Source organism: Carettochelys insculpta, chromosome 1, assembly GCF_033958435.1.
Source record: "Carettochelys insculpta isolate YL-2023 chromosome 1, ASM3395843v1, whole genome shotgun sequence".
NCBI lineage: Eukaryota > Metazoa > Chordata > Testudines > Carettochelyidae > Carettochelys > Carettochelys insculpta.
The window spans coordinates 76,973,065-76,988,365 of record NC_134137.1 but is presented as its reverse complement, the minus strand read 5'-3'; positions in this window follow the sequence as shown (position 1 = coordinate 76,988,365).

Here is a 15,301-nt window from a genome sequence, read left to right as displayed (position 1 = left end):
AAGCAGTGCCTTCTAAGAACCAAGTGGAAGTGTTGGTAATGCTGTTAGACAATAAATGACCTCCGATGGTCCAGCAAATTCTCTCATTAGGCACCAGTCAGGTCCTGAAAGTGCTGGGCTGGACAGGTCCAACCTGTAGGAAGTCTCACAAATTCTAGTACAAATGATTAGTTACACACACACTTTCAGAGTGACACACACACATACACACACATGTACATAAACAAACTCTGAAAAATATTTGCCAGCTATTTATTTTTCACTTCTAAAATGAACTATAGCTATCCAGTTATGGAACAAAATCAGTTGGCCAGATTATTTCAACTGCTTTCTGACATTCTGGCAGGACAAAAGTAGAAACTCAGTTTAATCAACATGTTGGAATTCCACTAATGGAGACATCCCACAATGCTTCCACAAGTGAATTACATTCTTCAGTGAAAATGAACCTGATGCTGTTAGCACGGTTTGGATGATTTATTCATTCAAGAAGACACAGTGTTGTTGCCTCAAACAGCTTTCCCCAGAGTTTACTTATGGCTGAGTGCTCAGATGATTATATTAAGTCTTTAAGACACCATCAGGGTTTAATGTCATCCAGATGCCACTCAGATGTAAAGTGATGAGTTGGCACTGTAGTACTTTCCAGTTTTCCATTAGTATAGTTTCACAATCCTTTTGTAGCAACCTGGTCCTTGTTGTGACACATCAACATAAAGTCTGCGGTTCTGCAGCTTTTTAGAGCATATGATGTTTACATTTCCTTTGCAGAACAACAGTAAAGAGCAAATTATATTATAAAGAACATTTTGAAATTTAGTTTTGGTTATGATCCAAAACTCTAAAAGAATAGTGGGAAAATTAAATTATTGTCATTGCACATTATGAAGAAATGTGTTAAATTGTCAATATTATGACCATACTTGTCTTTTATGCAGTGCTTCAGTGACCCACGTTACCTGTGCATGAGGAAACAATGTATAAAGGATCATTTTAATGCAATCTTTGAAATGCACCTTGTCATGCTTCAGTTAAAGTGGAAGAAAACTGTGTGATTTCAAAACCACATGTAATTTTCATTTATGAGTATTGCTGAACAGTCCGAGTTAGATGGTGAATTATGAGAAGTGCAGATGTTCATGGTCACAGCTCTCATTGACCACTATTCACTGTTCCTGCCCAATGGGTGCTGCAGGAAGCAGCAGCATAAACTGAGTCTATACTTCCCACACCTCTCATTGGCCAGAAAAGGTGAACTGTGGTCACTGGGAGCTGCAAATGGCCACGCCTATAGATGCTCAGGTAAACAAGGCATCCCACGACAGGCCAGCAGCTTACTCTTATAAGAGATGAGCAAGACTTTGGAACTCCCTCCAGTAGAGTGCTGATTGCAAAAAGCCTGCAAGATGACTGACCCCTAAGATTAAAATAAAAATGTAAAACACAGTTAGCTTACTAAATATCTCAAATACAAAAGACTAGTGGAGCTTAAGAATGACAATATCCTGACAGTATCCTGTCTTGATAGTGCCAATAAATATCATATGCTTCAGACATGAATGTTCAGAATGAACAGAACAAGGAATCATCAAGTGGTCCATCTCCTATCACCCATTCCTTGCCCATCCTGGCTCATAGTCACTGATCGACAAACTTCTGTCAGTTTATGAAGGTCTTTTGGGACACCTCTTAGACACCAACAATTTTTGCAAACTCAAGATTACTTTACAGATTGTTCTGGTCAGAAAAAAATGAGAATATAAAAATGTTTCATTTCAGCATTTTTAGCATAAAATATTTTTGACAGCTTTTTGGAAAGAAATATCATTTTAGATTTTTTTCTTAATAGTATTTAAAAATAAAATAAAAATGCAAAATGAAACATATATTTTTTGTTCAGCCTGAAGCAGAAATTTAATGTGTTGTTCCTCTGAAATATCAAATAAACTATTGTTGATTAATTTTCTGTTCCACAACCAAATGGAAGGATCAAGGATTTATTTATTTTTTTTGTCAGGAACTATAAAAATTTGCCTGCCACTTCCACCAGCTTATGTGCGCTAAAGCCCTTTTGTTTACTGAAACAGTTTGACTATCTGTGGGATGGCTCAAGCAGCCTTCATCTACACTAGCCCCTTCTTTTTGAAAGGGGCATGGTAATGAGTAAGGTGGGAATATGCTAATGATGTGCTTCCAGGAATATGCAGTCCCTCATTAGCATAATAGCAGCAGCGGCAATTCTAAAGTGCCACGTTTGAATCGCATGCTGCCCATGTAGGCAGGTTCCTTTCAAAAGGACCCCCCCCAGTCTTTGAAAGCCCCTTATTCCTATCTGGTTTTAGGAATAAGGGACTTCTGAAGACTGGGGGTCCTTTTGAAAGGGCCCCATCTGCATGGGTAGCATGCAATTTAAAAGCAGCACTTTCAAATTGCTGTGGCCACCATTATGTTAATAAGGCACTGCATATTCATGGCAGATCCTTGTTAGCATCTTTTGACCTTGCTCATTACCAGGCCTTTTTCAAAAAGAAGGGGCTGGTGTAGACATAGTTGCAGTTTAGAATCCCCCTAGAAGTGAGACTCAACACTTGTACCCTGGTCATATCAAGCTGTCGTTTTAAAAGTAGGGATATTTTCCACTTTTCTGGTCAGGAAAATCACTTCAGAATTTTCTGAACTATTAAAACACACATTCTTCAAAACAGTAAGCGGTTTTATTGCATGAAACAAATAGGCTAACAAAACACATGGACAGGCAAACTGAGAGATGTAGCTCTGAGATTGATCTTCAATATACAAGTAAGTACTCAAGTTTACCAAGGATTTTTAAGAAACAGAGCATCACCTAACTTTCTTCCTTCTAATAAAATTAATGAATGTTAGACTTAGTTAACTGTATGAATTTGTTCCGAATTAAGAGCTCAGCCCATAATTTGTAAAGTAAAGCTAATGTGGGGTGAGGCTTCCTGTGATCCTTAAGGTGAATGACTTTTACTTTATATTACTTAGATCTTAAGCCCCTGGCTATGTCTACACTACAGAGATCTTTCAAAAGAAGCCCTTACAGAAGATCCCTTCTGAAAGAACTTCTTTTGAAAGAGAACGTCCACACACAAAAAAGTGCATCAAAAGAATGAGCTGCTGTTTCAAAAGGGAGCTTCCACACAGCCCTCGCTCTTTTGAAAGAATGAGAATTTGAAAGAATTTGAAAAATCAAATCCACGAAGACTGCTCGTTTGAAAGAAGGACCCTGTGGAGCGGCTACACACATTTACTTTTGAAAAAAGCAGTTCTTCCTGAAACAAAAAAAGAAGAGTGATTTCAAAAGGAGCACTGCGTACTTCTGATTTACTTTCGAAAGAATGTTGTTCGTGTATGGAAGTTCCATGGGATCTTTCTAAAGAGCTTGCTAGTGTAGATGCAGCCCCTATGTAGTTTACTGGCCCATAAAACTTTGTTTTAGTCTAGTGTACTACATACATGCACATATTTCAGCACTTTCAAAAAGATTCATAGCTGTAATTAAACATGTTATGTATGCTCTTAAACAACTGCTGAAAAAGTTACATAGGTAGGTAAAAAATGCAGAGATTTTAAATGTATCAGCCAAAGCTTGAAGAACTACAGTTTGCAGCTTGATTCTTCAACTATTGCTCCTCTCAGTGAACCAAACTCTTCTCTCAACAATACCAGTGTAAATGGCTTCAGAACAATTAGATTTACATCACCAAAACCACAATTTAACCCAATATCTTTAATCGTTGTCTGATGTTAGAATATTTTCCAGAGCTGCCCATGGACGGTCTAGCTCCCTGGGATACTGCTTGTTTATATGGTAAAGGGTATGTGTGTCCTATAAGATGTTAAATTCATATTGAGCCTTACTGGTGCCAATGAGGCAGAGGCTGGGTGTAATATGCTACCTTTAAAAGTAACTATAAATACCTTATAATGATGTGTTGGCTACTGAGGGTGAGAGTCTGATAAGCTTGACCTTCCATACAGCAATGTAACATGCCTCCTAAAATTCATAGATGGAAGACAAAAGAGTATTAAAATGTTAAAACATAGCCATACACTAATCACAATTCATCAGCTCTGAATTCTGGCTCATTAACAAAATGTTTGTCCTAACTATAGTGCAGTGACTGTAATTAAACCTTTTAAGGAAATTAAACCCAAGTTTGACTTTCCATTTGCATTTTGCTTCAATTTAAAATGACTCCTAACTGGTAAATCTTCAATGTGAGTAACAGTCAGAAAGATCTATTCAATGCCGAGACTCAAATAGTTTGCATTTCCTTTCTCTTTTTTATTCAGAAGGACAAATTCTGCTCTCAGATATGTCCACATGATTCTGCCTGACAGCCAGTGGAGTTGCATGTGCTTTTATAGGACAGACAAACTGTGTCATGTTGGGAGAATTTCCTGGTTCCTAAGAACATAAGAACGGTCATACTGTCTGAGACCAAAGGTCCATTCAGCCCCGTGTTCTCTCTGCTGATATTGGACAAAACCAAGTGCACCAGAGGGAGTGGACCGAATATGTATCGATTAACCACTCTCTCTCCTGCCATCCTTCTCCAGCTTCTGACAAACAGAGGCTAGAGTCACCATTCCTTACCCGTACTGACTAATAGCCATTAATAAACCTAACCTCCATGAATTTATCTATCTCTTTTTTAAACCTTGTTACAGTCTTAGCCTTCACAGCCTCCTCTGGCAAAGAGTTCCACAGGTTGACTGTGCACTGTGTGAAGAACTCCCTTTCATTTGTTTTAAACCTGCTGCCCATTAATTTCATTTGGTGTCCTCTCATGTCACTATTACAAGAACAAGTAAATATTTTTCCTTGTTCAATTTCTCCACAACGCTAATAATTTTATATATCTTTACCATATACACTCTTTAGTTTCTTCTTTTCTAAGCTGAAGAGTCCTAATCTCTTTCATCTTTCTTCATATGGGACCCATTCCAAACCTCTAATCATTTTATTTGCTTTTTTTTAACCTTTTCTAATGACCATGTATCTTTTTTTGAGAGGAGAGCACATCTGCATACAGTATTCAAGATGTGGGTGTACCGTGGTTTTATATAAGGGCAATAAAATACTCTCCAGCTTATACCCAATCCCTTTTTTAATGATTCGTAACATCCTGCTTGCTTTTTTGACTGCTGCTGCACACTGCACGGATGTTTGCGGAGAACTAGCAACGATGACTCCAAGATCTCTTTCCTGATGAGTTATAGCTAAATTAGTCCCCATTATACTTCATGTATAGTTCGGTTTATTTTTTTCCAATGCACATTACTTTATATTTATCCACATTAAAAGTCATTTGCCATTTTGTTGGCCAATCATTCAGTATGGTGAGATCATTTTGAAGTTCTTCACAGTATGCTTTGGTTTTAGCTATCTTGAGCAGGTTAGTGTCACCTGAAAACTTTGTCACCTCACAGTTTACCCCTTTCTCCAGATCATTTATAGGACTGGTCCTGCAACTGACTAGAGGAACACTCTAGTTACCCTTTTCCAGTCAGAAAATGTATCATTTATTCCTACCCAACATTTATTCCTACCCTCTGTTTTCTGCCTTTTAACCAGTTCTCAATCCATGAAAGGATCTTCTTCCTTATCCCATGACAACTTAATTTATGTAAGAGACTTTGGTGAGGAACCTTGTCAAAGGCTTTCTGGAAATCCAAGAACACTATATCTACTGGATCCCATTTATCCACATGTTTATTGACCCCTTCAAAGAACTCTAATAGATTAGTAAGACATGATTTCCCTTTCAGAAATCATGCTGACTTTTGCACAACAAATTATGTTCTTCTATGTCTATGTCTACACTAGCCCCACATCTTTGAAAGGGGCATGATAATGAACCAAATCAAAAGAAGCTAAGAAGGTGCTGTCATGCATATGCAGCACCTCATTAGCATAATGGCAGGCATGGCACTTTGAAAGTACCACTTTTGATCACAAGTGGCTTGTCTACAGGGGGTCCTTTTCGAAAGGACCCTGCACTCTTTGAAATTCTCTTATTCCTATAACCAAATACCTTATTCCTATAACCAGAGGACCCCGTGTAGATGATCCACGTACGATCAAAAGCAGCACTTTCAAAATGCCATGGCCACCATTATGCTAAAGAGATCCTCATTAGAATCTTTTGATTAAGTTCATTATTATGCCTCTTTTGAAGTTCTGGGGCTAGTGTAAACATGGCCTATATGTCTGATAATTTTATTCTTGACTATGGTTTCAACTACTTGCCCAATACCAATTCCTGGCAGGATGTAACCTCTGCCCCGTTAGTAGGATCACAGCATTGAATAAGCTGGGAGAGCAATTTTTTATCTCATGTAAGATACAAGAATTTGGTGATATTGCCTTAGATCAAATGCTGTATGAAGTAACAGTGTCATGTGATCACTTTGTATCTCAAAAAGCTGCATAGAAAAAAAGAAATACATTCCTTCTTCTCTTTAATACCTTATTCCACAAAGCTTGCACATAAAAGTACTTGTATAAATGGGGCTATGTTAGGTCATGGCAGCTCCCTAGAGGGATTCACTGTCTGTCATACAGTTATTCTTTTATCCATTTTTTTCTGTCCTCTTCGTGATTGTGAAATTTTTTGTCCTAGTCTTCCTCCACCCCATATCTTTAATTGACAGTAGACATCAGTATAAAACATAAACAAAAGAAATAAAATGTGCACTGTGAGAGACAGGACTGCTGCTTGCAGTACTGTAGATTGATGCTAGTCCAAACCACAATGAAATTTTCCTTAATCAGCATCATGGGAGGAATATGAAAACAAGAAAGGTTCAGTAAATGTATTAACTATTTTAAGAATGCCCCCAAACTATATCAAGTAGACAAAGTTACTGTTTTCTATGAAGACACTGGATGAAACAGGAAAACCAACCATCTTTTTTATAAAATAATATAAAACAGCACCCCTGAAAATGTTTATATCATGGAAGAGCACAGTTGGGCATAGATCCATGAACAATAAGTCATGACTTTATGGCCAGAGCTTTCTATTTTCCACAGCCACAATATCTGAGAAACCAACCATACCAGAGAGGAAAAAACACCTGTGTTTGAGAACATGAGCTTTAGCTTTAAGGAGAATTAAGCATCTAGTTTCTAGGTTTACAAATGTCGATCACAGTCCAGTGTGCTTCGAGAGCAGCCCTGGGTACTAGTTGTGGACTACAAACTGTGTCATGTTGGGAGAACTTCCTGGTTCCCGCCAGTATGTACCCTCTTTCCCCTACCCCCACATAGGGTCTCAGCAGTGACTGAGCCAGGAGCAGGTCAGCTGAAAGCAGAGAGGATGCTGCTAAACTGTAATCACGTTCTTTCTAGTATAGAGCCTATTCCTGGCGGCTTGTTAGAGGGGGAGTCTGGTCTGAGGCGAACACACGTTGTGACACAATGCAGAGCATACTGAGAAGCCTCAGGAGAAATCTCCCAAGGTTCTGTTGAAAAAGTCACAAGGCAGGCTTCCGTTATGTTCAATAACCTCATACCGGGTTAGTGAAAAGATGAAGCTAAATAAACAGCCTTAAAGTCATGTTGACCTCATTGTTAATCTGATGCACTTCAGTACTGGGAACAATACAGTTACATCATGACCAGCAGGTCCAATAGTGCTTACAGGCTCTGGGGAAAAGTGGAAGAGGGGACCAAAGGCAGAAGGGCACTGCCCAGACCATGGTGCTGCCCCCGACTGAGACACAGAGCAGCAGAGCAGCACTGTCATGGCGCTTCAAAGGAGCTGCTGCTGCAGCTGCTGCTGCTGCTGCCACAGTAAAATACACTCCTTACTGCTTCTGCTTCACCATCTTGTAGAGATGTCTGCCGCAGAGGTAAGGTCACAGCCCAAGACTCAGCTATAATGCTTGGGATGTACTTTCTGTAAGGTGGACTTGAATGAGCCAAGAAAATAGACATGCTGTCTCCTAATCTGCTCCAAGCCATGCCTCCAATTTGCCTCTAAATTGGGCTTTCTATGGTCAACTATGCCAGTGGCTCCCAACCGTTACAGATAACTGCACCCCTATGCAGGAGTCTGATTTATCTTGCATACTCTCAAGATTCACCTTCCTTAAAAATCTATTTTCTTAAAAAATCAACACTTTGTTACTAAAAATTACTATTTCATTTCTATCACAGAATTATAAAATTTAATTATTTACAATATAAATGTCATACTTACAGTCCAGCATATAGCATATAAAGCAGTATAAGCAAGTCATTGCCTGTATAACATTTCAGTTTGTACTAGTTCTCTTTCTGTAGCTTCTTGTAAAAGTAGGCCAATGCCTGGATGAATTGATGTACCCCTGAAAAACATCTAGGATTGATGGCTGAGAAACACTGACTTATGATAATGCTGTGCTGCTGGAGAAATCCCTCTGGGCTGAGAGAATTCTTATGGGATCTGGTCCACCTGCCATTTTACACAGCAATAGGGGTACAAAGGGCCTATTCAGAGAGGTAACAAATTCAGGACAAAAACATTAAATTAATTGATGTTTAAGTCCTTCCCCTGTCAAAACCTACTTGTCACTGAAGTTCCATTTCCACTTCAAGGACTTAAGTGAGACACAAATAAACCATGGCTCGTGTGTAGCATCCACTTTGAGACTCAGCATTTCTGTGTACACACACAGCTTGGGCTGGAGCCTTGAATTTGGGAGCATCCCCCAGTGTGGGATTCCAGAGCTCAGACACCAGTCTGAGTTTAATGTTTACAGAGGAATTTTGCATGCGAATAGCCTGAGTCCAGTAAGCCTGAATGAGCTGACTTGGGTCAGCACAGGAATTTAATTGCTGTGTAGACATACTCTGAGTGTGCCTCTCTCACATGACATGCACCAGACAAGAGACTATCCTTTCATTTCCCTGACAACTTCATACTTGAAGTAAATCTGAAACTGTATTAGGATTTACAGAGCTATTAATAGCTATGTGAAGTCAGTGCTGGCCCATATTTGCACCAATTAAGAGAATGCAATTAAACACCTATTGCAATTAACCCTACCCCTACTTCCCACAGAAAGCACAAGTAGAATTATTTTAAGTTTCTTTGAAGTAGAAGAAAACACATTAACCAAGAAGGAAAGTATGCGGTACAGTGGCTACATGTAGAATGTAATTTTGCCTGATTACATGAAGAATCTCCTGGCAAAAGCTGAGACATTAAAAACACATTTCATTAGACTTCTCAGTTCACTTTAAAGGTCTGTTTTCCTCCACAGGACACTTTACAAAAAGCAGTTATTGTATATCAAAAATTGTACTTATTTGGAAACCAGTTTGTGAAAATTTTAAAAGGCCTACTTGGTGTGGAACTAAAAACCAACAACAACAAAACTACCTTGAAATTATGTGCAGTCAAGCAAATTCAAATCAGCAAAGAAAACAGTGGGAAAATTAGGTCATAGAAAAAAATAACAAAATAAAACAATATAGAAGTGGAAAGAGAAAAATCTTTGATCTTTGCTTTGGTGAATGAGCTCCAAAGAGAATAAAAGAGTGATCTTAAGCAATCACTAAAAACAAAAGAAAACAAAACCACCTTTGGCAATAACATTTTCAACGTGAAGCCTCCTGCAGTCATTTGTACATGAAAAGGTAGAACTAACTATACTGGTAATTTAAATAGTAACACAATCACTTTTCAGCTGATTTACTTGTGGCAGGAGTATTGCAAGGGCTTTACAAAAAGTAAGTAAATAAAATCTCACAATGCCCCTCTGAAGTCATGAATATTTTGTGCATATTGCATATAAAGGCTACAAAGACTGAAACTTACCAGGGTTACTCAGGTGAATCATGACAAAGGAAGGGAATCCAGAAGTTCTGAGCTCAGCCCTCCTTCTACAGGAGCTGTAACAGCCTTCAGTCAGTAGACTATGTTATGTCCATTGACAGGACATGTGATGGGGTTGTTGCCCCACACTGGAAATAGAGTTAAAACAGCCCTTGCAGAGGGATGTGGGAGGAGCCAGTCAGAAGAAGGCTGAGGACAGTCAATCAGGGTCAGGCTAGGTAGCTGGGCAAAGGGAGCTTAGGCTCTCCTCCAGGCTTGGGGAAGAGGTACCGGTTGCCTAAAAGGGACTAGTACCATGGACAGGGCAAAGCTGGGAATGGCTAGAGAGCCAGCAGGGCTACAGCCTGAGGAAAGGCTGGGATCAGGCCCTGACAAGGGGTCATGGAGGGGTTATTAGGGATGAATATGGGCAGCCAGGGTAGAAGTAGGCAACAAATCCACTCCCCTTGCCAGTGGTGAGAGAGGCCAGTTCAGGCTATGTTTGTCCCTGAGGGAAGGCATTAGACTAGGGACTGCAGAGTGTCACTGAGGCAAGTGGTTGGATTAGGCATCACCTATTCCATGGCAGGCAGGAAACCTGGAGTGGGTACTGGTAGAAGGCTGAAACCCAGGGGAAGGTGTGGTGTAGTTTGAAGGGATATGGGTCCTGGCATGGTGGACCAGAAGAAGTAGGCAATCATGGGCAAGACATGGACAGAAGAGGCTGTTACGATGCTGGAATAAGTTAATTCCCAGGACATCCAGCAGGAGCAACCATGGCTGTGAGAGTAGCCCCCTTTCAAAACAACATAATTTAAAAGCTCCATTCCTGGACTGCAGACAAACAAAGTTTAAATGAGAAACTGAAATGTGGAGGTGGATATTACAAATTGATGAGCTGTAGCAGGACACACATCCGGAATACTGAGTCTTCTTTTCTCTGTTATAGCAATATTACCAAGCTGGCGGGGATCAAATTATCAAAATCATTACAGAATTGAAAAATTCAGTTGAGCAGTGATAATGAAGAGTCAGAAAAGTATGAAATCTAAATCAGGTATTTCTAGTCCAAAAATTATATATATAGGATTTGCATCTCAGCATGCTGAGTATGTAGATAGATAGATAGATAGATAGACAGATATATAGATAGATAGAATTTGCATCTCAACATGTAGGGCCATATTTTCTTAAAATGAGGAAGAGATGAAACCCCAAATAAATACGTAACACCAACACATATTTACATCTTCAAAACTTAGAACAATTTTGCTCAAATGGGGAAAAGCATTGGATCTAATGCAAATGGATAGAAATTATCTGGAGTCCAGAGTATAGCCATTTACTTTTAATGAAACACTTTCAGTGGCAAGAAAATAGAAGCCAGAAATTAAAGGACAATGGGAATACTAATTTTTTTAAAAAAATGGCAAGGATAAAATACACAGAAGATTGGTGGACAGTAAAAGAGAAAAAGCATTTGAGGAGAAAATGGAGAGTTGGATAAACAGTCAGAAACAGAAAAACAGACAAAACCCAAAAGACATGAGAAAAAAACATAGGTGTACGAAAAAGGTTAGTAATTAAATGAGCACAATATTTGTGCAGATTTATGGGACACACAACATAATAAATAATAGTAATATAAGATATTTAATATGATAATTAATTAGATACATACTTCATACTCATATTTACCTAAGACCTCTAGTTATTTTATTGTAATTATCATGTGGATCCAGTCCCTAAAACTGACTCCTTAAAACTGTCACTGTGGCCACGTTTATAGTCACTAACTATATTTCTATTGGATTTACTTTGTGTAGAGATTAAAAAAAAAACATTTCTTCTTCATCAGCATTCCATACAGTAAGTGGTTATATACTTTTTTCACAAAGAAAACTATAACTTATCCATGAACAAAAATATTGTGTGTATATGCCACTTGTATTAGCCATAATTAATGCAACCTTCCACTAACTCTATAGTTTCCTGCTGCCTCCTCCTTAATTTTCTGGAATAGCAAAAATGAAATTTATCCTGCAAGAGATGCTATGTCAATGCAAAATTATTTGTCCTGTGAGCCTGGCCAACCTCAGGTGGACCAACAACAGGAGCCAAATAAAATATTATGAGACTGACTTAAAACTATTACGCTAAAGAGAAATGAACAAATAATTTGGTTTGGGTCTTTCTATTTTTCTTTGTTTTCTGAATCTTGAGGACACATTTAGGTCATGCTTTTAGCCTTTTCTCTGCAAACCTGAGTAAGCCACTTCTTACATGAAACCTGTGTTTGCATCTGTCTTCCAGATTCCAGGTTGACATAGCTCTTCCAGTAGCGCCCCTTTGTTTAGATGTAGACAACAAGCAAAAAAAAAAAGTTTTATTTTTTTTCTGTTGGCTTAACAGCACCACTTCTCAAAACAAAACCCTCTTAGATTCATAGCTTGAGAGTCATGCCTAGCTGTCAGGGCCATGGCAGTCCAAGATCAGTACTCAGAGGTATAAGTTGCAGCTGGGCTCAGGAGTCCAAGAGCAAGCCAAAAGACAGGTCTTATTGACTTATGCTTGGTTCTCAGAATCAAACCTCAAAATTTCCTTCACCCTTCCTCAAACAAAGTTATTACATACAGCTGTTTAATAAGTATTCATATTTTCATCCATTTAAAAGGAGGTTAAATTGAAAAAAGAAAATGAGTTTCTCACTGCACATTTTCTCACTGGACAAACAAATGAATAAACAAACTATGAACAGACAAAATAATTTTTCCCAGGAAAAAGAAAGGGCAAAAAAGAACATGCACTCAAAATTCAATTTTATAAATGAGAATTTTTTTCAGTAAAATCTTCATTTTAAAATGTTGTGTCACTGTTCACATCAAAACTAAAAAAAAAAAATCTGCAAATATTCAAGTGAAATGAAAAGTGCTCATTTTCTTTCACTGTTCTCTGGAACATGAAATGGAAGAGATGGAAAAGATTCCTGAGCCTCAGCATTCTTCTGCAGCCAGCAAACAGCCCTGAAAGATAGAAGTAAAGAGAAAGAGAGAGAAAGTACTTAATATATTTTTTTCAAATAAGAGACTTTCACAGAAAGAAGTACAAATTCAAAATACTCATTTTATCTTGTTCCTGGAACATGTCTGAACAGCTGCAACTTAGTACCCTGAAGAAAAGAAATATTGCCTCTTGTCATCTCCTTTATCATCAATTGTTTAATCAATTGTACGACAATTTAATAATTTGACTATAGTCGAACCTCAATTGCATGCACGTAAATTTTACCAATATTTAGTTTTAAAAAGCATTTTCCTGACTCTGGACAGGGTAGGTGAGGGCAAAGAATCACAAAGCAAGTGATTTCAAAGGAGATCAATTTGGCATCCCCTAATACTCCACTATCTCACAGACTCATAGGTTATGTTTAGATTACAGTGTTTTGTTGACAGAAGTTTTTGTCAGAAGATATCTTCCAACAAAACTTCTGTTGACACATTGTGGACAAATTGACAAGAGGATGCACAAACTACAGAATGATCCTGACCCATTGACCTTAAACAGATTTAGCAGTTACTAAGTAGTCTTAATTGTTTTATACTTTTGTATAGACCAGAGGTTCCCAACCTTTTCAGTAACATGGCGCACCACATTGTGACAAACAGTTCCATGGCATACCCACTTTTTTCAGCTGAATCAATTGCTCATAAACAACACAAGTACTTACGTTTATTGTTGTGACAGTTTTGCTGGAGAGGTGTGGAACATAGCAATGCATACAGCAATCTAAAAAAGGATCAAATGCATTAATATTTCAAATTCACCACAGAATACACCGTCTTAGACTGCGAGCACAGACTTATTTGCAAAATCTGCTCAACACAGGCTAGAGATGTTGAGTTAATGAGTAACCACTGAAAGCTGGCTTCCCTCTCAGCCAGACCATTGGAGCCAAGATATGGCATTTAAATCATGTCCCAGCTGCAACAGTCACCTCCCCTCCCTCCTTCCCATTTGGCACAGCAGGGACTGGGGGTGAGCTCCTCACCAGCTTTTTAGGGCTGGGAAGCAGCATTTCAGCTGCCTCCCTGAGTGAATGTGGTCTTGCGAGCATTTCCCCTCATGGTGGCTGTGAAAAGCCACAGAAAGGGGAAATTGACAAAATTTCATGGCACACTTGGACAGTTCTCACAGCTCACTGCTTGAAAATCAGTGGTATAGACTCTTGTCTCTATCCAATTCCCATATAAGAAAAAGGAAAGAAGAATTAAAGCCAATAGGCCAATCTCAAAGAATGTATCAGCAGCAGCAAAATGACACAGTCAGGCTACGTCTACACGTGCACCCAACTTCGAAATAGCTTATTTCGATGTTGCGACATCGAAATAGGCTATTTCGATGAATAACGTCTACACGTCCTCCAGGGCTGGCAACGTCGATGTTCAACTTCGACGTTGCTCAGCCCAACATCGAAATAGGCACAGCGAGGGAACATCTACACGCCAAAGTAGCACACATCGAAATAAGGGAGCCAGGCACAGCTGCAGACAGGGTCACGGGGCGGACTCAACAGCAAGTCGCTCCCTTAAAGGGCCCCTCCCAGACACACTTTCATTAAACAGTGCAAGATACACAGAGCCAACAACTAGTTGCAAACCCTGTATATGCAGCACGGACCCCCAGCTGCAGCAGCAGCAGCCAGAAGCCCTGGGCTAAGGGCTGCTGCCCACGATGACCACAGAGCCCCGCAAGGGCTGGAGAGAGAGTATCTCTCAACCCCACAGCTGATGGCCGCCATGGAGGACCCCTCTATTTCGATGTTGCGGGACGCGGATCGTCTACACGTCCCTACTTCGATGTTGAACATCGAAGTAGGGCTCTATTCCCATCCCCTCATGGGGTTAGCGACTTCGACGTCTCGCCACCTAACGTCGATTTCAACTTCGAAATAGCGCCCAACACGTGTAGACGTGACGGGCGCTATTTCGAAGTTACTGCCGCTACTTCGAAGTAGCGTGCACGTGTAGACGCAGCTTCAGAGTGGAAAAAGGTGGGCACCTTGTTTCTCAAATATCCTGGGACCAACTTGGCTACCACAACACTGCATGCAACATTCAAAGTAGGTCTCATCTTAAGACTTGTTACCTAGCTTTAGTTCTCACATAGGAAAAAGAAGACTATCACAATACTCACAAATTCAGCTACTGGATAAATAAAATGCTAGAGCACAAATATATAAAAGCACATAAGTATTCAAAATCTGGAGGCTGTTATTTTGCCAAGGAGGGACACTATTCTACCTGTCTCAGCTGGCAGCTGTTCTTACTTTACTATGTACCAGGAATTCATAAGAGTGAGCAATGCTAGAGACTGAACTAACATTGCTTAAAACCAGAAGGCTTCCCCAGTGCACTGAGCCATGTCTCTGGCATTCAGCTAAAGTTTTAATGTATGCTGCTGCTATC